Here is a 26,472-nt window from a genome sequence, read left to right as displayed (position 1 = left end):
ACCCGTGGTGGGTTAGGTGCTGCATGGGCGTCTTCTCACTTGGTCTCGGCCTGATTCTTGATCTCTAGAATGCTATATACCAGTATTCCCACCACCCTACTGCCTACTCTTCAGAGATTTGACGGCCAGTCTCTTCCTGCACGTCTGCACCCTTGTCTGCCACTGGACCCTTGGAATCTGTTGCCATAGGCTCACCTTTGACTCCCCAGAGGAGGAGACTCCATCACACCCCTGTGACCCAGTGGTCACAGCTCCTTCTCATCTGCAGAGCCACAGTCAACCTCAGCCTGCCTAGAGCGGCTACTTTAACATTCCCCCAGCAATCTGCAGAAACACGGGCCAGGCAACCTCCCATCTGAAATGTTGACAAGCTGCATGTCCTAATAAAATAAAAGCCTGTTTTCTATCTTTTGTCCTGCCAGAAGCATGAGGGATGATTGATTGATTGATTGATTAAAGCAAATTAAAACATGTCACATATTTTATAAGCAACTTAACCACCTGTGCTGGAGCCTGGATAACTGACGTAAAGATGCTGGCTTTAAATGCAGAGGTAAATATTTTTCAATACCAAAATCAATGTCAGAGATGAAAATGTGAATAATGAGCAAAAATTATTTCTCTTAAGTGGTGCTCAATGCATACTTCTGAAATCCCAGAACTTTCAGCATTGTAACATGGCTTAAGTAGAGGAAAACAAAGAAGAAGAAAAAAGATCATAACCATGAGAGCCACCAAAGATACTTGGACAAGAACTGCAGAGATGGCTTAGTATTAAGGTATTTGCCTGCAAAGCCAAAGGACCCCAGGACTCATGTTGAGCCCGATGTAGAAGGTGGCACATGCATCTGGAATTCTTTGCACTGGCTGGATGCCTTGGAGTGTCCATCCATTCTCTCTCTCTCTCCCTCTCTCCCTCCCTCTCTCTTTCTCCCACTTTCCCTCTCAAGTAAATAAACAAAATAAAATATTAAAACAAGATACTTGGTCAAGGGACTGTAGTATGATCTTTTCTTCTGGCAAATCTTCCCACCATTTTGGGGGCACCTATAGCCCTCTACACTTTGTCCACTTCTCTTGTCATCTCCCTAATTGTTCCTCTCCCCCACTTCCCCAATGAACTCTATGTTTTTTCCCATTTATTTATGAAAGAGGGAGAGAGAGAGAGAGAGAGAGAGAGAGAGAGAGAGAGAGAGAGAAAGAAAAAGAGAGAGAAAGCCAGAATCTCCAGCCACTGCAAATGAACTCTAGGTGCATGGGCCACCTTGTGTATCTGGCTTTACATGGGTACTGGGGAATCAAACCCAGGACCTTGGACTTTGCAGGGAAGCACCTTAACCACTGAGATATCCGTTCAGCCCCAAGCTCTATAGTCTTCATCCCCCAAGACACACCTCCTTGCTCTTCCCTCAGCCTAGGACACTGTCTCCTTTGGGTCTTCTTGAATGGAAGTGCTCAGAAGGTAGAAATCCTCTACTCTTTACTGAAGGATCCCAAGCTCCCCATGCCAGTCATTCAATAGTTGCTTGTTCACCATTTGGAGGATGAATGGCCAGCCTGGAAAACTTTGCAAGCTTCAAAACCTCAATCCAACATTCTCTGGTCTTTATACCATCCTTGTGCCCCAGCAGGACCTGGAATGAGACTCTCTGCTTCCACATTGCTTTATGCCAACTTCTCTTAGTCTGCTTATTATACATTTGTAAATAAAGGGCATTCCGTCTATTGGAGCCACTACATCTGAGCCATGATCTTATTTCTGACACTCCATTCATCATCCATCCATCCATCCATCCATCCACTTTTTCACAAAGATTTATTGTGCCTCTAATGTGCCAATCACTAGAAATTAAGTGGTCAGCAAAGGCAGACTGGCACCTGTTCCGAGATCTTTCTGCAGTCATGCCCACTAGCCTTCCTGTGTCTCACTTTCTTTAGCTGTGATGAGGGCAACCTATTCCTTTCCTTTTGGGGGCATAATCTGTCAGGAGTTTCAGAGAGGTGCTCAGTAGACTTTGCCCAGTCCTTGGCTTCCTCCGTGGACTTCGAGTTCTCTGAGCTCCTTCTCAGGCCAGAGGGAGTTCCTCTTTCCTTTTCCTTCCCTTGGTCACACAAGGAGAGGCAGTCAGTGTTGCTCACGACCGAAAGTGGCAGTCTCCATGCCTGTCGCAGTATGGCTCTTTCTGAAACACACATGAACACACACACTCCTGTACACGTGATCAGGCTCTTCCAAGACCCAGAGCCACCCTTCCCCTCTGAATGGGCCAGCGCTAGGACAAGCAGGAAAGCCAGAAGTCCCATGAGTCCCAGATATAGAAGGATATGGGATGACCTATCTATGACCCGAAGTGGCTCAGGTCCAGAGTTCTGGTATATTTTGCCCAGTTTCTCAGGATCTCTGGGGCACAGTGAGATGGGGCAGACTAAAGAAGAACTCCTATTGCCCCCTGCATCTGTGCTTCTGTTCAGCCACTCACGCTGCAGCGTGCAACACAGCGGCTGCCCAGAGCCAGCAGCAGCGCCCGAGAGTCTCAGGACTCTGCGGGGGTGCCAGGGCAGACGCAATCCTGGTCTCCTGGCTTCTAGCTGTTCCTGAACCTCAGCCTAGGTCTGATGCACATCTGTTCAGTCTTAAGCCTCAGTTTTCCTCTCTGTACTAGGGTCTGGCTGGCTAGTAGGAGGAATGAGGCTTAGAGTTGTTTTTTTTTTTTTAAACATTTATTATTGTTGTTTTAAAAGTCAAAACCATGGGTTTGGGGTTGAAGGAAACATGTGCAGCTTTTATACCTAGATTCTGCCTGCATTCCTTATGGGTCTGTTATGTGCTGGTCTCAGAAATTGCTGGAATCACCTCACAGCTCATTTCACTCCTCCGGGACTTTTGCTACTCAAGACCCTCCAGGTTTATGGAAGAGACTGAAGAGAGAGGCGTCAGAGCCCCAGGACCAAAACAAAGCAGTGGGCTTCATGTCTAAGAGTGGGGGTATGAAACATCTCTGTATGTATTGGTGGGAGGGCATGCTGGAATTCAAATTGTACCTAGTCCATAATCTAATTTGAAATTATACAATTTGTTAATATTTTAGATTGACAAATCTCAGAAAGTAACAAGTATGAATCCTTGCTTCTTTTTAAATTTTTTTTTGTTTATTTTAATTTATTTATTTGAGAGTGATAGCCAGAGAGAGAAAGAGGCAGATAGTAGAGAGAGAGTGAGAGAGAATGGGCACTCCAGGGCCTCCAGCCACTGCAAATGAACTGCAGACGTGTGCACCCCTTTGGGCATCTGACTAACGTGGGACCTGGGGAATTGAGCCTCAAACCCGGGTCCTTAGGCTTCACAGGCAAGCGCTTAACTGCTAAGCCATCTCTCTAGGCCAAAGCCTTGCTTCTTGAAAGGGTATGGTGGCACACGCCTTTAATCCCAGCACTTGGGAGGCAAAGGTAGGTGAATAGACGAGAGTTCGAGGCCAGCCTGAGACAACATAGTGAATTCCAGGTCAGCTTGGATGAGAGTGAGACCCTACCTCAGAAAACAAAAAATACAAAAGAAAAAAAAAATAAAAGGAAAAGAAAAAGAAAAAAAGGGTTCAAAATTAAGCTGAACTGTTGTAATTACTGTTGGTTTTTTTTTTTTCCCCTTTTAGGTCAAATATAACCTTATATGGCAAGTTCATGTTTCAACCTAATATTCTGAGTTATCAAGGAGTGCATGGGCTGTTGAGAACTCCTGGCCAGAAGTGGAGAAAAGATCTTCAGGGATGGGAAGCAAGAGGGGGAGCTCCGGGAAGGAGGGGTGATCTGCAGGCCACAATTTGAAACTTGATGCTTGATGAAGGCACAGGGAGGGGGTGTCCTGCCATCGAGCTCCTTCCCAGTCGTCTGCTGTCTTGCCTTCTGTCTTGGGGACTTTTCTCAGGGTGCTCTGGCCACCTGTTGTGCCCTTGACCGTCCCTGAGCTCCCTCAGCAAAAGCCTCTGCCGGGCTCTTCTCTTTACCTCGGTCCCCACCTCTTCTATGTCCTATGAACACCGATTCAGAGGGTCTCATATCTGTTCCACATTTTTTTGTATGTGTGTCAGATATGGTTTAATAGCCCGAGGCTATGTCTTCATTTCTCACTTAAAATTCCTTGTCTGGTTTCTGGCTCCTGGACAGGACCATGGACTAGGGCCTGTGTGAAGTCTGTGTTTATTTTGGCTATCACTGTCACGTTGTCCCCAGAACAGGGGCAGGCACAGGCATCAAGGCAGTAACTCCTGATCATCAGGTGAACAAGGATTCCGGAATCCATGTTTGCTACCGAACCTGGCCTCTGAGCCAAAAACCTGGGCTGGACAAGCACTTTTCAGTGGCCCAAAGGGAGCGTCTGACTTTGGAAATCAATGTGGATTTACATGGACGAGTCCGGTTCATTGGGAAATGAAGGTCTGTGCCGTCAGAAGGTATTCTGATGATGTAAACCTTTGGCAACTGGCTGGGGTCAGACGGTTCCTTGTACCATGTGCACAGGGTCCGTGGGCAGGAATTAGGAAAGAGCACAGAGGAGACAGCTCCTCTCTACTCTGCAGTGATTTCTTTTTTTGGGGGGGGTGGGTTAAGCTGGGGTGGCACCCATGTTAGGACTTGGGATCCAGCAGGTCCAAGATGCTGCTTTACTCCTGGGGCTGGAGCCTGGGCTGTCACCTGAAGGACTGTCACTGTGGCCTCTGGTGTTGTGGTCTTAAGGCACTTGCAAAGTAGGATTTATTTTTAAAGATTTTTTATTATTATTATTTTGGTTTTTTTGAAGTAGGGTCTCACTCTAGTCCAGGTTGATCTGGAACTCACTATGTAGTCTCAGGGTGGCCTTGAACTCATGGAGATCCACCTACCTCTGCTTCCCAAGTGCTGGGATTAAAGGCGCCACCACGCCTGGCCCTAAAGATTTATTTTTATTTATTTATTAGAGATAGACAGAGAGAGGGAGAGAGAGAGAAAAAGAGAGAGAGAGAGAGGGAGAGGGAGAGGGAGAGGGAGAGAGAGAGAGAGAAAGAGGCAGAGGGAGAGGGAGAGGGATAGAGAGAATGAGAATGCCAGGACCTCTAGCCACTGCAAACAAACTCCAGATGCGTGTGCCCCCTTGTGTATCTGGCTTATGTGGGACCTGAGGAATTGAACCTGGGTCCTTAGGCTTTTCAGGCAAGTGCCTTAACCACTAAGCCATCTCTCTAGCCCATAGGGTTAATTTTTATCTTTTGGCTCATGGGTGTGTTTTGGTGCATTGTTGTTGGTGTGATGCATGAAGCTATGCAGTGCCCTATGTGCGCGCCAGAGACGAGGTGCTCTTGCCTGACCAGTGGTGGCTGGAGTTGAATGGTGGGTGCCCTATTCCATCACTCTTCTGCCCATTCTTATTTGAACTGGGAGTCTCTTACTAAACCCTGAGCTGGATGTTTTTCCGCCAGCTCTGGCATGTTCTGGGGTCTCAGCTCCCCTGTGGGCATGGGGGTTACAGATGCACATGTTCATGCCCAGCTGCTTTTGTGAGTCCTGGGGATCAAACCAGGTCAGTCTCTTGGGCCTTCTCAGCTCCTCACACTGTCACGGGAAGCGCTCTCGGCCTGTGAGCCGCCGCTCCAGCACGAGATTCCTTCATGCCAGCTTAGGCCTCCGAGTGGTGCGTTTCACCATGTGGAAGCTGCATGGAGAACTACGACACAATCTGGGAAGTCATATAGCGTCGCTCTGTATATGGTCGGTCAGTGATATCACAAGCCCCTCTGGCCCAGGGTGAGGGGACCCCAGGCTCCACAGCTTATGGGAGGAATGCTAGAGGATTTATAGCTGTGATTTCAAACTGCTTTACAGATCTTAGGATCGGGCAGGCACGTGAGCAGGCCACACACTCTCTTGAACAATCTCTTTCCCACAGTTTTTCACACTGGAGAAGACCATTAGAACCATTTAGATTGTGGGGGAAAGAGGCTTGGAGCTTCACAGGCCTGGGTTCACATCCTGGTTTTAGGCTTCATTGTCCATGGGATCTTGGGACATCCAGTGGACAGGGAAGATGGAAGGAGCAGCTGGCCACAGAATACTCCCCTGATCAGGAGACTACCACGTTCTTTTTTTTTTTTAATGGTTTATTTATTTATTTTTGGCTTTTCGAGGTAGGGTCTCATTCTAGTCCAGGCTGACCTGGAACTCACTATGTAGTCGTGGGGTGTCCTCGAACTCATGGCGATCCACCAACCTCTGCCTCCCAAGTGCTGGGATTAAAAGGGTGTGCCACCACGGGCGGCTCACGACATTCTTGAAGGCGAGTTTCAGTGTACCGAGTTCTCCCCTCTGGTCAGCGCACACATGGGTTTTGGCTCAGTGAAAGTCCAACAGCTTGCTGGCTTTGCAAAGACCAATGATGGGAAGAACCACTGTGTGAACAAGGGACAGCTAAGGCTTTTTAGCAGCTTTCTAATGCTGTGTAATGTATACTCAGTACTGTGTTAAGTGCTTTCATGTACAATCCCATTTAATCACATTAATAGCTTGGCGAGGTAGGTCCCTGCATTGTCCCTGCTTTATGGGTAGACACTGAGACTCAGAGAAGCCAAATGCTCTGAGCCGGGCCAAATGGTATGTGTCTTAAGCTACCAAAATGTTCAGGCAGCCCCTAACCGCCTGCATGTAACCAAAGTACTAGGCGGGTTCTGTGCTGATTGGGCCATCTGAGGAAAGATACTCATGTACTTCGGATGTTGCACTCCATCTAGGTAAGGGAAGGAATAAGACCTTGGAGACACTGGGCCTCAAAGCCATCTTCCATGGGAGGACACTGCCATGATATAAGGGAGAAACAAAACCAATGGGGGCAGAGCCAGTTCTTCCTATCTCCAGGTAGGTGTTGTGGGTTCAAGAGAGCTTCATACTTACCATTTAGAACTGTCCGAAACCCATCAGGTCCCCTTCAGATGTGGAGCACCTTATTCCACTAGAAGGTTCGAGAACACAGTGAGCGAGAAGTACTGTTACAAGCAGACAGGGTTCTTAGATCCAAGCTACTCTTTGTATACTAAGGAAATACGAATTATTATTAATTATTATTATTATTATTTTTGAGATAGGGTCTTACTCTAGCCCAGGCTGATCTGGAAATCACTATATAGTCTCAGGGTGGCCTCGAACTCACAGCGATCCTCCTACCTCTGCCTCCCGAGTGCTGGGATTAAAGGCGTGCACCACCATGCTCAGCAACATAAGAATTATTTTAATGATGGCTAAGCATCTTACACTCATGATTTCATTTGAAATTTGTAAGAATGGTAGTCACTGTGAATACCTTAGAGGATTACTGTTGTTGAGGAAACTGTCACACAGAGAAGTTTAATAACTGGTCCAAGGCCATGTAGTAAGTGTAGAGTTAGGGTTTGAATGGAGGCCTCTGGCTATGTGATTCTGTTTCCTTGTTTATGTCTCTTCTAGGAGAAGATAGCTCTTGGAGTGCCTGGATAACTTCTTTTGTTAAAATATTCTATCTATTTATTTGTGTGTGTGTGTGTGTGTGTGTGTGTGTGTGTGTGTGTGTGTGTGTGTGAGAGAGAGAGAGAGAGAGAGAGACAGAGAGAGAAAGAGAAAAAAAGAGAGACAGACAGACAGAGAAAAAGAGAATGGGCGCACCAGGACCTCTAGCCACTGCAAACAAACTCCAGATTCATGTGCTACCTTGTGCATCTGGCTTATGTAGATCCTGGGGCATCGAAAGGGTTCTTTAGGCTTCGAAGGCAAGTGCCTTAACAGCTAAGCCATTTACTCAGCCCCTGGATAGCTTGTGATAATGGAGATATGCCAGGTCTTTCCTTCCTTCTTTCTTTCTTCCCTTCCTTCCTTCCTTCCTTCCTTCCTTCCTTCCTTCCTTCCTTCCTTCCTTCCTTCCTTTCTTTCTTTCTTTCTTTCTTTCTTTCTTTCTTTCTTTTTTCTCTGCAGCTAGGCCTGTTGGATTTTTGGGTTTTCCAGGAAAGTAGAGATCTCCTGAACTGCTGGTGGGCTTGGAAAATCACTCCAAGCAGGGCATACTTTTGATTAACCACATGTTCTTCTGTTCCAAGAACTAGGTTAAGCCTTGGGACTATGGCTACAAACAAGAGAGGATCTAGGAGAGGCCGTGGCAGCGCCCAGTGCTGGGCTGTGATGGGCACAGGGGATGTGGGTGTTCTGGCTCTCCTGTGCCTCCTCACCACCAGCTGCTGGGGTCAGGGTAGAAAGTGACACCATTCCTGGGGGGTGTCATTCACACACACACACACACACACACACACACACACACACACACACACATATATCGGTTTTTCGAGGTAGGGTCTCACTCTGGTCCAGGCTGACCTGGAACTCACAGCGATCCTCCTATACCTCTGCCTCCCGAGTGCTGCTCCCAAGAGCACGGCTCTCAGCATGGTAGGTTCATAGCAGGACTCTTTCCCCCAGGCCAAGGCTACTTAAGAGTATGTTCTGCCCTGAACTTCAGAGCTTCCAGCAGAGTAGACCTCTAGCTGTCCATAAGTGGGAACTTCCCAGACACACTGTGTTTGCTTGTTTGTGGTTTAATCTGCACCTTTACTCTCTCTCTCTCTCTGTGTAGAACTCAGATGGCTGAGCTATAAGGCAAATGAGAGTTTGTATTCCTTAACTGGAATGGTGGCCCAGACAGAGGGGTCTAAAGTAAGACCCTGGGGTGAGCAGGAGTTCACCAAAGGGAAGTAGGAGACATGGAGAGCCAGAAGGAGGGACGAGTGTTCAGGAGACAGAGGCAGTTTGGGGCTGTTCCGTGGCAGGTTTGTGAATGGTGGGGTGGCTCAGGGATTGTGAGAGGGAGGGTTCACCCCAGAGGCCGCAGTGGACGGTTTGTATTTCATCCCACACATCTGGGGCAGCAACTGAAGGGACGCCAGTCGGGAAACTGTGAGGGTTTCTCAGGGGTCATGTGGGTTTGCTTTCAAAGCCCCTTGTGAGGAGGAAGGAAGAGACTATGCTGAGAAGATTTCTGGGTCCCCTTCAAGAAACGTCTTTTTGTTGCCAGTCCCCACTCTCAGGAGCTCATAAAGCTGGGCACCTCGGGTAATTACAGGTTGGGAGAGGCCCAGGGCAGAGAGACTGGGGACATGTGGGGGGGGCGGGTGGGGTGCCAGGACAGGAGCCGTCATGCTGCCCTGGCTGCCGGTGAGGGAGTGTACAGACACTAAGGCCCCCATAAAGTCGCCTCGGAGCAGGCCCTTTTACAGGCATTCAGGACCACAGCATGACATCACTGCGAACCAATCAGGGGCTCCCCAGGCCTTGTTTCTTCTTTGGGGCCTGTATCTGTGGTTGCTGAGGTAGATTTCTGGTTAAGTGGCAGCTTGCTTTTGGAATGCTTGAACCCAGTGAGTTTTGTAGTCCGTGCAGAGTGAGCCCAGCTCTGAACCTACCACTCTGTTCCAAGGCATAAGTGCCTTCTGGGCAGATAGAATGGGCCCCCAGGAGTTCCCCTCCAGCCACAATGTCTAATGAATTAGCTTGGAACATAATCCTTTGAGGGAGAATAAACCAGATGGCTTGAGTATCATAGCAAGAACTGCAGAGACTGGAGCCAAAGAGATGTGGGTTTGGGTCCTAGCTCTTCTCCCTGCCATCCATATTGCTCTTAGAAGAGCTTCCATTGCTTCAGAAATTCAGTTTTCCCATCTGTGAAATGGACTGGCAAGATCCACTTTGCAGGGTGCTTGGGAAGAGCAGACTTAATGGATGGGTATTAATAGTTGACAACCATTAGCCAGTATTTCGATTTACAGACTTACAAAGGCTTCCCAGGTCTACTTCCCACACTCTATTTACAGGGTAAATGATCTTAGGGAAGACGGAAATGAGGCCCAGACAGACTGAGGGTCTTGTGAAAGCCTCTGGCTAATTAAGCTGTGTTTGTAGTTCTTTTGTGAACCACCGTCATTTGTTAGCTCCAGTTAAAAGAAACTATAAAACCAATACAGAACCCAACTGAAAGTGTAGAAAACAAGGGCAGGGGGTGGGGGGCGGGGGGGTAGGGGGAACCTTCCCTACAAGTCTATCAGCCTAGAGTTGTAAGTGCAGTGACTTCTATGTCAAGCCACAATTTGTACACGCCGGTCTTTGCCATAAACTTGAAAGGTGAGCATGATATGAAAGCGCCTTCGCTCCTCACACCGGATGTGCACAGTACACATCGTATTAATGGTTACTTGTGGCTTCACTGAATTCATGCTAGGTATTGTTGAACTCTACCTTCTTACTTTCTTCCCTATGGTTCTTTTTCCTTTTTTCGAGGTAGGGTCTCACTGTACCCCAGGCTGACCTGTAATTCACTATGGAGTCTCAGTGTGGCCTCGAACTCTCAGCGATCCTCCTAACCTCTGCCTCCCGAGTGCTGGGATTAAAGGCATGTGCCACCACGCCCGGCAGAATTCTACTTTCATACTTTCGGTGTAAGCGATGCTCCGTGAGCACTTTTCTCTTTCCACAGAGAGTTTCTCTTTATTTGTCTGATTTCCTTAGGATAAATTCCCAGAAGCAGACTCGGGAGGGACTCAGGGGCTGGAACATTTTTGTGGTTTGTGATGCATATTTTCCAATTTACTTTCCATAGTGGCCTTCCTCATTGACTTTGTCTATAGCAATGCTTGTCTGTTTGGCAATTTCAGGACAGCCTTACCAGCATTAAGTTTTATTGTTTAGTGTTTGGTTTGTGACTAGATTAAAAACTCGTTTCTTTTTATAGTATTATAATTCACCTTTCTTGCATTATTTGCAGATTCAAAGATTTTATATATACACATATAAAATCTTTGAATCTGAATATGTATGTATATATATACGTATATATATGTATGTATGTATGTATATATATAATGTATATAGGTGGATTGATATTCTCATTTAACCTGTTTTGATGTTTTTGGTAATATTACATAGGATAAGGCTTTTGCTAGAAAATGCCAAAAAATAAACACTGCTGCATGTTTGTGAAGGCAAGCATGGTGAGTCCCCTGCCAGACAGTAATAATTGTAATAAAGTGGGGCTGCCGCCAAGGTTGAAATAAACAAATGATTACGGCACACAGCGGAAGCCGAGGACGGGACCCTGATGAATGAAGTTGTGAATGCGGCTTCCGTGGGTGAATATCAGCCAAGGGCTTCCCCTGTGACTTACATTAGATTAGATCCCAGTGACAGCTGCAAATGTGGGAGGCCCCGGGATGGGATGCGGGCAGGGCGGGGCAGGGTGTTCTTTGGGGAATCTGGTTTCTACAGTGGCAGTGAGACCGACTGGGACAAACTTCACAGGGAGAGGTGTCGGTACGGGTGCAGGCCAGGACACCGAGGAGATGGATGGCGAGGGCTTGAGATGGGGAGAGGTTCCCAGCCCAGCACTGAACACCACTGTTTGGGTCTGATACACAGTGTCAGAGTTGGGAACAGCCAGACCCAGGTTCCTAACTTGGCTCCAAGCCACTGAGATTTGTGGAAGCTGTCCTTGTGGGTTGAGGGTCAGCCAGGAGCCCGGGCATGTCCTGTCCCCTATGTTCGTGACCTCAGCCAGCTCTCTAGGCTGCGGTCCTGGTGTCCTAGGTCTGCACAGCCTGGCTCCTTGCTTGGACTCACAAGGCCTCTCCGCTCTCAGGCTGATCTTCAGACTAGCTGTCCTCAGGCTACTTGGCTCTCTGAACTCTTGGTCTGTAGCCTGGATGCGGAACAAGCAAACTGTGCCTGTTTGCTTCTCTCACTAGAGAATAAGCCCCTTGCTCAGACCGAAAAGGTGAGGCTCCAGTGCCCACACATCCACACCTTGCAATACCAGTGCTAACTCCAGGAAGCTTCCTTCTCCTTCGCTCTCCTCTGTGGAACCCTTACCACCGTTCTTGTCACCTAGCTAGTCGTAAGGTCAGCCTGAGAACCAGAAGGAAGAAAGGGCATCCGAGAGGCCTTGTGAGTCCAGGCAAGGATCTGGGCTGCACAAGGGGCCCCAGGACTTGAGCCTAGATTGCTAGACGAGGTCATGAACAAAGGGGACAGGACCTAGCTGGGGACATAAGAACCTGTCCTTCCCAGATGCCCACTCTATGTCCACATCTTTGTCTCCCTCGCCCTCCCATGGGATAATTAACTTCATCCCTCACACTGGCCTTGGCACTTTGAAGACTCTCTCAAGGAACATTTGCTGAGTGAGTGATGAAATGCTCCTTCAACTATTGGCGAAATGCTCCGACCTCACGTTATCAGCCTCACCGCCTAGACTGATAGGCAGTGTGTCATCACACCAGTTGACAGAGGCGTTGATGATGCCGGTTGACACGCGTTGCCAATCTCAGAGTGCCTGCCCTGGCGCTCAGCCCTTTACAAGCAGTGTCTATTGCAACCTCCCCAACAATGCAAGGACACTGGTGTCCACATCACCCTTATTCCACCAGGAGATGGTCTGAGGACAAGTGACTGGCCAAGGCTGCACCGTGAGGAAGGAACTGAGCTGGAATCTGACCTTTGTCTTGTGCTGAAGTTCTCAGTTGGCCATGCTGCCTCTCCTGAGGGCATCGCCTCTCCTGTTTTGCCCTCTGGACCTTGAGTTCTAAAGCGAAGGAACAGTGTCTTACGTGTCCTGGTCTCTCCCGTGCCAAGCACAGGGCTGGGTACTAGTAGGCGTCAATAAATGCTGATGAAAGGGGTAGCTGGATGGATGGACAGCTGGTGTCTGCCCCAGCTCTGTTGCAAGTGGGGAGATTCTGCTGTTGTGCAGTGTAGTTAGGAGATTGGGGGTGGGGTTTTAACTTGGGGCTGATCTTGTACCTGAGTTGTTCTGGTCATAAAACACAAGGTGTGTCCTCATGGGGACACAGTGAGCAATGTGCTTGCAGCCGGTGGCATCAGATATGTCTTGCCAAACAACAGGCGAAATGAAATGTCCTGGGAGAGCAAACAGCCACCTTCCTCCTGTGTCAGGTGAGCAGGCTCTACACACAAATTCTTCTGGTGTCCCTGCTGATGGCCTTGAGAGATAATGCGTCCTGAGTGTGTCTCTACATTGGGGGATCAGATGTGGAGTGCCATAAGGTCCCAAGCATCTGGCTGGCTGGACTCACTCTGTGTCCATGCAACAGGCTCTAGGGAGCAGGATTGCCCGGCTCGATGCTCTAACATCAAATGGAGCCTGCTCCTATCTGTTTGTTCTCCACCCACCATGGTGGAGCCTGAATGGTTGGCCCGGCGACTGTAGGTGGAGCCGGGATTGGTTCTTCTGCTTCAAGTTCACCCCGTGGGGCCATCTGGCTGGATGTGGGGATTAGCTGCTGATTGGCACCTGAGGTCCAAGTACAAAATGTGGGGGCGTTGAGTTTTCACATGCGCCTCCTCTGGCTTTCCCTGTCAGCCCATTCAGCTTGGATCACGACACCCCCTCTTATGGGGGAGTCACAGCAGAGGGAATTTCTCACGGGTGTCTGCTTCTGCTCTGCTTCCAGCCCTTGGCTTGGGAGGTCTCCTTCAGGCAGTGAACGGCACAACGTGGTTCACCGCAGGAACCTAAGCGTTAGCAGGACCTGATAGTCCGACTCTGCTGGTCACCATGCCTGGGGCAGGGCTTTTCCTCTGGCTGAGCTTGTCTCCTCACTGGTAGAAGATTCTGGCGCCTCACGGGTCACTGGAGGGCTGCGTACAAGTGCTCTTATTCAGGTTTAGGGGTAGCTGGGGTTCCTTTAGGAGGAGGATGGAGAGGTTGCTAAGCTTGCCCCTCTCTTCCACACACCCCAAGGTGCTGATATCCTAGCATCCTGGCTCCTTTGGACCTTCCTCCCACTGGCTGTTCTAGACTGGTCGAGTGGTCCTTTCTACCATGCTATACCTCACTTGCTCCTTGGACCTGAGCATCTGGTTTTGGTGCTGAGGGGGACTCACCAGTGGCACTTTTCTACAGCCTGGGGTCATGGCACTTCTGTGGTCACTCATTTCCTTTTTAGAGCCTTTACCACGCCTCCTGAGGTTGCTTTCTTCTGGGGTCTTATCTTTCCTGCAAGTGTGTGTGTGTGTGATATGTGCATCTGGATATTGATATACGTGGTGTGTATATGTGGCATGCATATTTTTGGTGTGCGTATCTGTAGTGCTACGCATATGTGATGTATGCATGTGGTATGTATGTCGATATTGGTGATGTATGTTGTGGTTTATGTGGTGTCTGGTATGTATGTTGTATGTGCTATATATGTGCTGTACATGGTATAGATATTGTATGTGGCATGTGTATATGGCATGCATGATGTATGCAGTATGCATGTGTTATATGTTGCTTATGTGGTGTGATATGTAGTGTGTGAGCGCTGGTTCTATGGAGAAGAGTGTGGCATCTCCTATGCTCGGTGCTTGGGTGTGTGTTCAGGTGAGCTAAAGGCTATATCTGTGGCTCACATCTGACTGTGCTTGACTGTATAGCCAAGGTGTGTGTTCAGTGAATGCGATGGGGTGTGAGGACAGTGTTGCCTCTGTCATGGATTCTGGGTGCATGAGAGTTTCATGTGAGCACATATGAGTGTGAAGGCCAACATCTGGGTAATGTGTACAAGTGTGTGTGTGCGTTGACGTGTGCTCGTGTGTCTATGTGGTGAATACGAAGATGTGATTCCACTCGTGCCCATGGGAGCAAGACGAGCTGCAAGGGCCTTACTTGGTGGCACTCAGCTCTGATGTGCCAGCTTCAGTCTGAGAGCAGGCCATGCGCAGAAGGGTGTGCTGGCTAGGAATGCGTGTGAGCGGGTGAGGTCGCAGCACTCCAAGGGGAGGTGCCTAGTGCCAGGGGACAGGGCATCCGTCAGTCGGTGGTCCGCATTCTGCTCTGCTCGGAGCTCACTTGGCTCTGTTCAGAATCCCGGACAGGGCAGGCTTGAAACCCTTCCCTGATGGAGCCTGGCTCCACATTCGCATGCCTATTTTCGTTCCCACAGAGCTGGTTACGAGAAAAGTTTCAGGATTCTCTCTGAGCAAGAGCTAGGTCTGAGATCTGAGAGAGAGTGGAGGCGGGCTGGGGCTGAGGCAGCCGGGCCTTCTGAGGTCTAGATCTGAACTCCCCTCTCCTGCTTCCAGCCAGGCTCTCTCCAGTTCTCTGGAGACACCAAGCTTATGACACTGGCCTCTTTCTTCAGTCCTATCAGAAAGACATGGATGTCTCTTGTCCTTATCACCGATGTCCTAGTGAATTTTCTTTCTCAAGAAAAAAAAAGTTTGTTGATAAATTAATGGTCTGTGAGAATGTTTATAGGTGCCTGGGGAGGAAGAAATGATTTGAAGTGGTTTTATTCTACAACACACCGAACCAGGCATGTGGTCACACTGGATAGTGTGTGTGTGTGTGTGTGTGTGTGTGTGTGTGTGTGTGTGTGTGTGTGTGTGCATATATGGGTGTGAAAGATGGAAGGGAAGAAATCGGGTGAATATTTTCCTCTAGCAAGCATGGTTGTTCCTCGAGCTGAGCTTTCACAGTAGGTCATAACCTCCATGGTCCACTCCTCTGGGTGATAGGGGGATGGGATGGGTGACCAAATGTCAGTCTAGGGTTTCTGTTTTCCTGGGAGGGGGTACCCATCCTCCTGGGGGATTTGTACTAGCAGTTAAGCAGATAATTGCTTGTCAGGTTGATTGAAGGCTTTTCAAAATGTCTTTTCCATGAAAATATCCTCCCACCCCCCCTCCCCCAGTGAGATTATTTGAGTTGGAACTGTTTCCCCCTTAGCTTTTTTCCCCTCCCTTCTCAAAGTAGTAATTACTGCCCGAGAAGCCCTCCATGGCGCTTCCTGTCATTTGGAGGCTGAAGCCAGCGGCTGTTTCCTCTCTTGGGTGAACGACAAGCAGGCCAATTAGGGGAACACCCCACCCCCAGCCTGGCCCTGAGCCCCAAGGGCTGCTGGTGGCCTCCATGGGGCTGGGGAGCTGAGATGGCCTGACTTCTGCTGTGGGGATGGCTGATGGGAAGGAACAGGCTGGCTGACCACTAGCCAGCTCCGGGCTCTCTTCCAAATCCTGGTGCTTCACGAGTTCTTTGAGTCCTTGTTCCTGAATGCGTGCACACACACACACATACACACACACACACACACACACACACACACACACACGTGAACTGTGCACAGCCTCTTTGGCCCCAGTAATAACTCCATATTCTGAGTGTCCTACAGCAGTTTTCCTGAGGGAGTTTGTTCTGGATCATCAAGGCAAGAGGAACGGATGGAGACAAAGCAAATATCACGCAATGCAAAGTGCCACAGTGATGGGGCTGCGCATGCCCACAACGCCTTTGATATTTCCAAGTTTCCATAATACGCACCGTCGTATGGGGTTAAAACTCTGCAAGGTCACGGTGGTACACATCCTGTTACCCACCCTATCCACTCTGGATGTACGATTGCCAACTGCCTTGTTCTAATTTTTCTTCTTTTTCTCCTCCTCCCTCTCTCCTTCTTCCTTTCCCTCCTCTATCATCACTCCATCTTTGCCTCTTTTTTTTTTCCCCCCAAGACATTCTTCTAAGTCACAGAGGCCAAACCCGAGCATCGTTCAGTCTAAGATGACGGGAAGAGCTGAGGCTTGTGAATAGAGACAACGTGGCCTTCAGTGAGGCACCTAAGTACCGTGCCTCAGTTTACTCATCTGTGAGGTGAGGCTGACGACAACAGGCTCCTCTTGAGGTTGCGGGAAGGGTGGCATGAGAGAATGGATGCACATAAAATGCTTTGCATAAAGCTTCAGACCCTACTCCGTGGGTGGTGACCAGACAATTGAAACAGAGCTCCTAAGGGGATGTATGCCGTGGCAAGAGACAGAAGGTAATAATACTCCACGGGTTGGTGGGGCGGGGATCACGTGTGAGGATGGTTCTGGAGGCCCAGAGTGGCTGGACTGCCATGCAGTGGGTGAGATGTGGAAGGGAGGAGTGGACATTTGCTGGAATCATAGTACTAAGAACATGGCCCTGGGGGACTAGAGAGAGTTCACTCTGCCTTTCAAGCTTGAGAACCCAAGTTCAACCCCTAATACTTATGGGAAAATGCCCGGTGTGGCGCATGTGCCTGGAATCCCAGCACCGTGGAGGTAGAGGCAGGAGGGTCCCTGTGGTTTACTGGCCAGCCACTCTAGTTGAATGAGTGAGCTCCAGGCCAGTGAGAGACTCTGTCTTAAATAAAATTTTGACAGGGCTGGACAGATGGTTTAGTAGTTAAGGCATTTGCCTGCGAAGCCTAAAGACCCTGGTTTGATTCCCCAGGACCCACATGAGCCAGATGCACAAGGTGGTGCATACGTCTGGAGTTTGTTTGCAGTGGCTGGAGGCCCTGACATGCCCATTCTTTCTGTCTGTCTCTCTCTCTCTCCCTCTTTCTATCAAACAAATAAATAAATTTATTTTAAAAAATAAGGTTGACAATGCTCCTGAGGATGACACCTAAGGTTGACCTTTGACCTCCACACCATGTCAGCCCCACCCCTGACATCTGCCTGCGTGCACGTGTGCACACACACACACACACACACACACACACACACACACACACACGAATCTGGTTCCTGACATGTGATAGCCCTATTCTAACCCCGGTGATATCACTTGTCTATATGGCTTTCAATAATTGACTCAAGCCCACGTCTTACCTCATCTGTACAAAGGAGCATCCCAAAGTTTCTACATTAGGTGATGGCATTAACTGAGTTAGTAAGTGTTGAGAACTGGACCATGGGCAAGTGAGATAAAAGTGTTTGCTATTCTCATGGTGTATGGACGTGCTCAACAAGCGGCTAGCTCACATGTCCACCTGCAGCCAGCGACTGTCTACCTGGTGTGTTTGTGTGCACATGTAGGTGTGTGGTGGAGACAGGTCACAGGAAATTCACCAAGGCTTTGGGAGAAAGATCCATTGTTCCTGGGCAAAGGAAACCTTCCGCATGAAGTTAGGTCCCGGGGCCCTCCAGCAACAATAATCCGTGCAGTCTTCCCGTTGAAAAGCTTCTAGAGGCCCTCCCCCCACCCCACACAGTCCCCTCATTGGTATAGCAGCGGCGGAGGACCTCTTTGTATCAAGCCCGATTTCTTCATACATAGCTAGGTCTTCCATGCACATTCCTCTTTGACATTCTAGATGCCAATCAGACATCACAACTTCTCTGAAGCCTTCCTGGTTAAAGAAGCATAGCCTGGACATTCAGGGTTTCGTGTCCACAGTGAGACAAGCAACTCTCCAGTACCCTGCACCAGCCGCAGCACAAGGGTTTTAAAGGAACAAATGGATGAATGAATGGATGAATATATGAATTCTTTCCAGGTGAAGACACTCACAAATGATGCTGAACAGGGAGGTTGGGAGTTGAGGTTCCAAACTTCTTTTTAAAAATTATTTTCTTAAAGATAAAATTAATTTATTTATTTGTAAGCAGAGAGAGATAGAAGAGAGACAGAAAGAGAGAGAATGGGCACACCAGGGCCTCTAGCCACTGCACACGAACTCCAGACACATGTGCCCCTTGTGCATCTGGCCTACATGGGTATCGGGGAATTGAGCCTGGGTCCTTTGGCTTCGCAGGCAAATCCTTAACCTCTAACCCATCTCTCCAGCCCCGTGAGCTTCTTTTAAAAATTATATTTATTTATTTATTTGCAAAAAACAGAGAAAGAGAGAGAGGGAGGGAGAGGGAGGGAGGGAGGATATATCAGGGCCTTTCGCCACCCCAGATGCACGTGCCACTTCGTGCATCTGGCTTTATGAGAGTACAGGGGAATTGAACCCTGGGCCAACAGGCTATACAATCAGGTGTCTTTAACCACAGAACACTCTCCCCCAGGCCCCACACGCTTCTTCGTTCCTGTCACTGTCTCCTCTTTGTGGACCACATCCATGTGTCCAGCAGGAAGAAGGCCCCATCAGAAGCCAGGTGGCTTGGTAAGAGTTAAAGGAGCAGCTGGCGGTGGCTGCTGGTGGCAATGAATTTCTCAAGGCTGTTGGAAGAGTTGGAAACAGAGGGAAGCAGGACAGGAAAGTTGTCAGTGGCCTTCAGATAAGAGGACATTTGACCTTGGCTGAGTCCAGAGTCCTCCCCTAGAGGCTGTTAGCGTGCCAGCACTGCCCCAGGAGAGGCCAAGGAAGTGGCAGCCCTGCTCCGTGTGGGCTGGACATTGAGCCCCACCTTATCTCCTCATGCCACATGCAGATGAGGCACGCGGGGCGCACAGGACTTGGCCAGCCTACAGGAAGCTGGAGGAGTGTCTGCCCCTTTCGGGTCAGAAGTGAGCAGGATTTGGCAGCTAGGGACATGGGAACTTCCTGTAGCCCTCCCAGAGCTGAGGCTGGCAGCAGAAACCAGGCAGAGTCGGCTGTTGAGACATGCCACAAAAGATGATTTTTCATGGTCTCTTCCCCCTTCACATCACGCTGCGGCTCTGGGTCTCCCAGCGTGCGCGTGGAGAGCTTGCGTGCATGTGAGCACGTGCTTGTACATACATCAGCATGCCTGCTTAAGTGTTAGGCAAGCATTCATCCCTGTTGCTAGATGGAGTTTGTGCTCGGTTTTGACAGGATGCAAATGCTGCTGGCATATGTGTAAGGCAGGGATGTGTGCATAGGTGGTCATGTGTACACTTATGTATGTAAGCAGGTGTCTGGTAGGGGTATATATGAGCCTGCGTGCTGAACAGATAAGAATGCATGTATAAGGGACACACTTCCAGTGTGTGTGCGTTGCATGTCCTGAAAAACTGTCTCAGAAGCTAGCAGGATGAAGCCACTGAGGGAGGGGCTAAGCAGTCATGATGCTAGAAACATCTGGCCTTTTGTATGGCCTCGGGGTCTCCAGAGAAGGTTTTGCGTTTCCTCTTTGCCAACAAATGTGATACTTCTCACTCAAATATACGACTGGCGCATGCTATGTAATGTGATTCCCAGTCCAGCTCACTGTGGACCTATTAATCAGAGGGTGTGTGTGGGGGTGCCTGGAAGGCGTGCCAACGGGGTCATCTCCAGGGGCGAGGGGTGAGCAGAGCTTCTCCTCCACTTGTAGGGATCCTGGGTCTGGCAGTGAGCCACTGCCCACAGTCTGGCCCCATCTGGTCCCGGGGATGAGAACCCCTCACACGGGACTGGAGGAACGCCCACAGTAGGTGCAGAGGTCTCTCTTTGGGAAGATGGGACCTGCGTGGATGTCCTGCATGGGGGTCCTAAGCCCATGGGATTTCAGAACAATGAAAGGCCACTGATGGAAGGACCCTAAGGAAGGGGGGCTTGAAGCAGAATCTTCATTTCTGTAGCACTTAGGAAAGTTTGTGGACTAGGCAGGGGTGAGGACGTAGGGCTCAGTGGTAAAGTGCTTGCCTAGTATGTATAAAACAAGGGCCTGATCCTAGCAAAAATCTGCGTTTGTTATTTATGGTTGTTTTGCATTGTTGTGCCTTTTGATCAATATCTGTTTCTAACAATAGGCTAGAAGTGTGGCCCACTGCCTGTCATTACAGATAAAGGTTTATTGGAATTTAGCCTTAAATACACTTGTGTGTTTATATACTTTGTATGGCTGCTTTCATGGTATAATGGCAATTGAGTAGCTGTGACACGACACCATGGCTCTTATGGCCCAAAATATTTACTTTCTGGATTTATGCCAAAAATTTTTTTCTGACCCCTGCACTAGAAGGTATTTCATGAAGAGGAAGAGGGATGGTGAACATGATGTACAGTGAATGCTTAACAAATATCAGTGAATGAATGAATGAATGACTTGGTTAATTTTGTAGAATGTAATTTCAGGCAGAGGAATAGCGTGTGCCAAGGTATGAGACCTAGAGTCAGCACTGGGATATTCTGATGATGGATGACAGAACACGGGGAACACACACACACACACACACACACACCCCGGAGACTGTGGCTGCCCAGAGGGTAACAGAGCAGAGACAGTGTTTGTGGAGAGGAAGAGAGGAGGCTTCCCTGTGGAGGTGATGTTGAGAGGGCATCTTCTAGGCAAAGATGGGGAAACGCACTCCAGGCGGAGAGACTATTGGACACAGCCAATTACATGAAACCTCAATGTGACTATGTGGGGGCCAGTGGGCAGATGCTTGAGGTCAGTTTTGTGGGGCACGGAAGGGATGCTATTGAGGAGATTAAACTTTGTTCTCTAGAGAATTATAGATGTTGTCAAAAGAGGCTCCGTGGAAGCCCAGGTAGGCTAGAATGCATACTTTGGGGCAGGCCACCAACCTTCTCTAGACTGTAGTCTCGGTGGCGCAAGGGGACCCATGGTCCTAAGATTAGGCTAAGGGTAATTAGAGATTGAGATGTGAACAAGCCCCGGGATGAAATAAACATAGGACACAGTTTAATTTGAATTTCAGATAAATTTCACAGTGTTCCTCTGTCTGGGATTGTAACAAAACCATTCTACAAAATTAACCAAGTCATTCATTCATTCATGTTTTAATATTAGTATATGCTGCATAGGACTTACTTAAAAGATGATTCATTATTTTTTTGGAATCTGAGTCTGATTGTCTTGTGCTCTTTTTTTAATTTCCCAAATTCAGAAATCCATTTGCTCAGGGAAGCTGGATGAGTGTGGCTCTTGCTTGTAGCTTTAAGGTTCCAAACACTGCCTGTGGAGCAAGAATGCCAAGTTGTATGCGTGACTGCCAGTGGTATGAGCATCAGGAAGCCTCATCCTCTCAGCTTATACAGAAGGAAATAAAGACATAGCGAGGAAAGGAGCAGGGTCCTGGAGTTCTGCTGTTCTCTGTGGCTGCTTAACACCTTCTTGATGGGACAGCTCAGAAGTAGAGCGTTCTCAGAGCTCCGAGAGTGGCTTCCAGAACCTTCAGAGCTACCCCTGTCCCAGCAGGAGAGGTGGCGTGTGATCTCTACCACATCCCTTGCTCCATCCTTGCCTCAATCCATCCAGTCATAAAATGGGACTAATTACACCCACCTCACAGGGGAGTTGTGAGGATTAATGAATGTTTGTAAAGGCTTTGTGATCCTTGGATGAAAGACGCTCCTTACATATAAAGGGTCATTATTTTTATTATTATTATACAAGTGCCAAGTATTATTACCTTAATTAGCTTTTCTAGATATCAAAAGCAATTAGAGGGATCACTTGTTGAACGCCACTTTGGAAACCAAAGTCACAGAAACTCACACCTTTGTTTTGTTAGCTCAATTTCTGCCCAGGGGCTGGCATGCCACCAGAGGGGCTGAAATTTGCAGAAGAAATTTGTTTTGGGCTCTGCCCAAATTTCATTCTATTGTCAAATTTTTGCAGGCACTGAAAATTCTTTTGAAACAGTTTTTTAAAAATTTATTTATGCATTTATCTTTTTAGTAGAAGTATATCTATAAAGGGACATTGTGTCTATTTGGCGAAGGAAGGAGATAAACAAGTCTTGTCTCCTTATATAGAGGGAAGATTAACCTCTAGGTAACTTTTATGGGGCTTCTCCAGGTCAAGCCCTACCTGGTGGGTGGGTGTTGTTATCACAGTCCTGTGTGGTCCATAGCAGCTTTCTGACTCTCCTTTTGAAATTTCATTTTATTTTTAAAATTATTATTTATTTATTTATTTTTTGGTTTTCCGAGGTAGGCTCTTGCTCTAGCTTAGAGCTGACCTGGATTTTATTCTGTCATCTCAGGGTGGTCTCGAACTCACAGCGATCTTCTTACCTCTGCCTCCCGAGTGCTGGGATTAAAGACGTGAGCCACCACGCCTGGCTAAAACTATTTTTATTTTTAATATTCTGTTTTCTTTTTAGTTATGTACACAGTGTATATGCAGCCATGTTGATACCATTGTTAGCCTCCTCTCTGTCCTCCTCCCTCCTCATTGAGGGATATTGTAGAGTTATCCATCAGTTACAGGTAAGAGGCAATGTCTCTGTGCATAATGACCCAATGTGTGGCTCTAACAACCTTTCTGCCCCCTCTTCCGTGAATTTCCCTGAGCCATGTTGGGTTCATTTTAGATCTGCTTCAGTGATGAGTTTTTTTTTAAATTGTTCTTTTTTACTTATTTATTTTTATTTATTTATTAGAGAGAGAAGGAGGGACAATGAATGGGAGTGCCAGGGCTTCCAGCCACTACAAACAAACTCCAGATGCATGCACTACCATGTGCATCTGGCTTACCTGTATCCTGGGGATTCGAACATGCCGACCTTCTTTTTTAAAATGAGAACCCTGTGGCTTAAAGAGATCAAGTGGTAGCTAGGAAGGACAGGAAGAGAATGCAAATGCAGGTTTGATGTCATTCCTTGGCTTGGGTCTAAGACACTTGTCCCTAAGAGGATGGGTGATATCATATAGGACTGATTGGCTTATGTGGTGCTTGGGGCCATTTTATAACCAAAGCCGGATCAATCTGCTCAGGTCTTCATCCGATATGACTTTGCCTCCCTAGGGTCTATGGACCTGGTTCTGAATACCAGGGTACAGGCAGAGGAGGCGAATGTGTCCTGGATGTGCCATTAGGGCAGGCAGGACAGGCCAGGGCAGAATCAGCGGGGCGAGGCGTCCTCTGTGCTGTCCAGTTAGCTGGGAGGGTGCAGAGCTGGCTGTAATTAACTTTACCAGCGTCCTTAGCAGAGGTGAGAGGACCTTTCCCCCACTTCCCTTTCTACCCTGTCCAGCTTCCTTGGTAGCCTCACGGACCCTCCCAAAGCCTTGACCAAGCCAGACGCAGTACTAGGCTGAGCTCTACTTCCAATGTGTTCTCAACTGAGCTTACACCTCAAGTCTAAAAGCCAATTTTATTTTTCCTCACCGTCCCTGAGGGCTGGGTTGGGTCCAATGTCTTGAAGTCAGTGGGTGCATGAACAAGAGGCTGGACTGTTGAGGTCTTGGGATATGATGGAGGGAACACAATGTTAGCAGTTCAGGGAGAGGTTGATGTGTCGAGGTAAGGGCTGCTAAGAGAATGGGTGAATGGGGTGGTGAATGGCGTTAGGTACCGGTGGATTAGACATGGGCGCACTGTTGTATGCATAGATGCATGGAGGGAGGCATGGACCACTGAGTGCAAGGGCTGGCATGTGGGTTATAGAGATTGATGGGGGTGACAGGAAATGCAATAGGCGATAGAATATTTGGAAATTTTGGTGACTGGTAGTGGATGTGGAGAGATCAGGGAGGGTCTGACAGGACAGGAGTTGAAGGAAGGGAGAAGATCATCAGACGCTTGGAGAAGCTGGCAGATGGATGGAAAGGTTGGTATCATGTGGAAGATGGATGGAGAACAGTACACGGCAGGAAAGTATGCCAGGTGGGGAAAGGCTTGTGAAATAGTGACGGGCGAAGAGCTGGCAGATGAGTAGAGGAAGTGGGAGTGAGTGAAGGCTCCATCTGAGGAGACTGGAGCCGGTTGGGGGTGGGGTGGGGGTGGTGGTGGTGGAAAAGTTGGTCCACGTGATGGAAGTGGGTGGGTGGGAGCAGGGCTGTCAGCTGACGGGCTGGGCCGTGGACCTTAGGCGGGTGAGCACTGCGGTGAATGGAGGCACTGCGGTGAATGGAGGTGAGTGGAGGCAGCGCAGGGGGGATGGAAGGAGGGTGGATGGAGGAGGAAGCAGGCAGGCTGAAGTATTGGCTGATGGACAGAGCAGTTGGCAAAGGTGTTGACAGGATTCAGGTGGGCAAAGAACTCAGTGGAAGCACATAGCCATTGGTGGGAGGGGTCTGGTGCGGGGAGGGTAAGAAGCTTTTCTGAACTATAGAAGAGTAGGCATTGGTCCAGAATAGGCAATGGTGCATTCTCCCCACGGGTGGCTGTGACCAGCCTCCCTCCCTCCCCTTCCAGATTCAGGCTCTCCCTAAGCTCATAAATCCCCCATCCAGCAGGCTTTCTGTAATTATCCCTGGAACAGTAGCCCAGGAGGTGGGGCAGGCGGGGCCTGAAGAAAGGCGCTGACTCACAGGCAGACGTCTGCTTTTGGTGGTGTGTCAAATGTGGCTCGGGGCCAGCGCGCCAGGGGTTGCGCCCAAGGTATCTCCCTTCCTGCTGGCATTCTTGAGCCCCACTCTGGTTGCCTCTGAAGAATATTCAACCAAGAGGAAAAGCCTGTTAGCTAAGGACCCGTACCCCACCCCGCTCCACCCTCTTGCTCTCACTCAGTGTTTCTTCTATTCTTACTTCTTTCATTCTCCATCTTCCACTTCCATTGTACTTTGTCTCTCATCCATTCTGCCTCTATTTGTTTCTGTTGGACTCTATAATTTTCTTGTCTTATGTCATGTTCCTTTTCACTCCCTCTTCCATCTCTGGATTACTTTTATAAAATATCTTATTGCTATTTATTTATTTATGGGACAGAGAAAGAGAAAGAGGAGGGGGAAAGAGAGAGAATACAGATGTTCCAAGGCCTCTAACCACTGCAAGCCAACTCCAGATGCATGCATCTTGTGGCCTCCGGCTTTACATAGGTGCTGGGGAATCAAACTGGGGTCCTTTGACTTTGCTCTTGCCGTCTTTGCATCCTCTCTTCCTTTTTTCCTTGTCATATTTTGTTCAGTTTCCTTTTCTTCCTCTTTTCCCCCTGGCCTGTGTCATTTGTCTCGTCCTGTACCTTCCTTCTGCAGCCATCGCTTCTGTCACTATGTCTGTGTCTTTGCACAGAAGCAACTTGGCTTTGAGGGAGGGTTTGTCCTGAGCTCTGAATCAGGGTTAAAAAATGTCCAAGAGAGTTTCTGGGGAGATGGCTTAATGGGTAAGAGTACTTGTTGTGCAAACATGATGGCCTGAGAGGGCTTAAGTTTGATCCTCAGAGCTCCAGCACGTCAAAAACTAGGGGTGTGGCCTGGGGAGATAGCACCATGGTTAGAGGTACTTGCTTCATAACCTTCTACACTGGGTTTGATTCCCCAGTACCCATGTAAAGTCAAATGTACAACATGATGCATGTACCTGATGTTCATCTGTAGTGGCAAGAGGCCCTAGTATATCCACCCACCTCTCTCTCTGTCTCTCTCTCTCAAATATTTTATATATATATATATATGTATATATATATAGATATAGATATAGATATAGATATAGATATAGATATAGATATAGATATAGATATATAGATATATAGATATATAGATATATAGATATATAGATATATAGATATATAGATATAGATATAGATATATAAAACCAGATACGGCCACTCATGCCTGTGGCCCCAGTCCTGTGTGAGGCAGAGCCAGGAGAATCGCTGGGCTTGCTCATCAGCTGTCTTGTTGGAAAATTACAAGTTGGTTTCAGTGGGAGACTCTATGTCAAAGAAATAGCAGGGAAGAGCCGTAGAGGACACCCAGCGTTTCACTCATACGTGTGCATGGGGCGCATGCATCTGCATTCACACTTGCATTATATCTATCTCTATCTATCTATATATCACTCCTGACCATTTCTCCCCTAAATAAAGAAATGACCAAGGACACA

The sequence above is a fragment of the Jaculus jaculus genome, chromosome 8 (genome assembly GCF_020740685.1).
Source record: "Jaculus jaculus isolate mJacJac1 chromosome 8, mJacJac1.mat.Y.cur, whole genome shotgun sequence".
Classification (NCBI taxonomy): Eukaryota; Metazoa; Chordata; class Mammalia; order Rodentia; family Dipodidae; genus Jaculus; species Jaculus jaculus.
The sequence above is the reverse complement of the archived record's forward strand: the minus strand, read 5'-3'. Positions refer to the sequence as shown.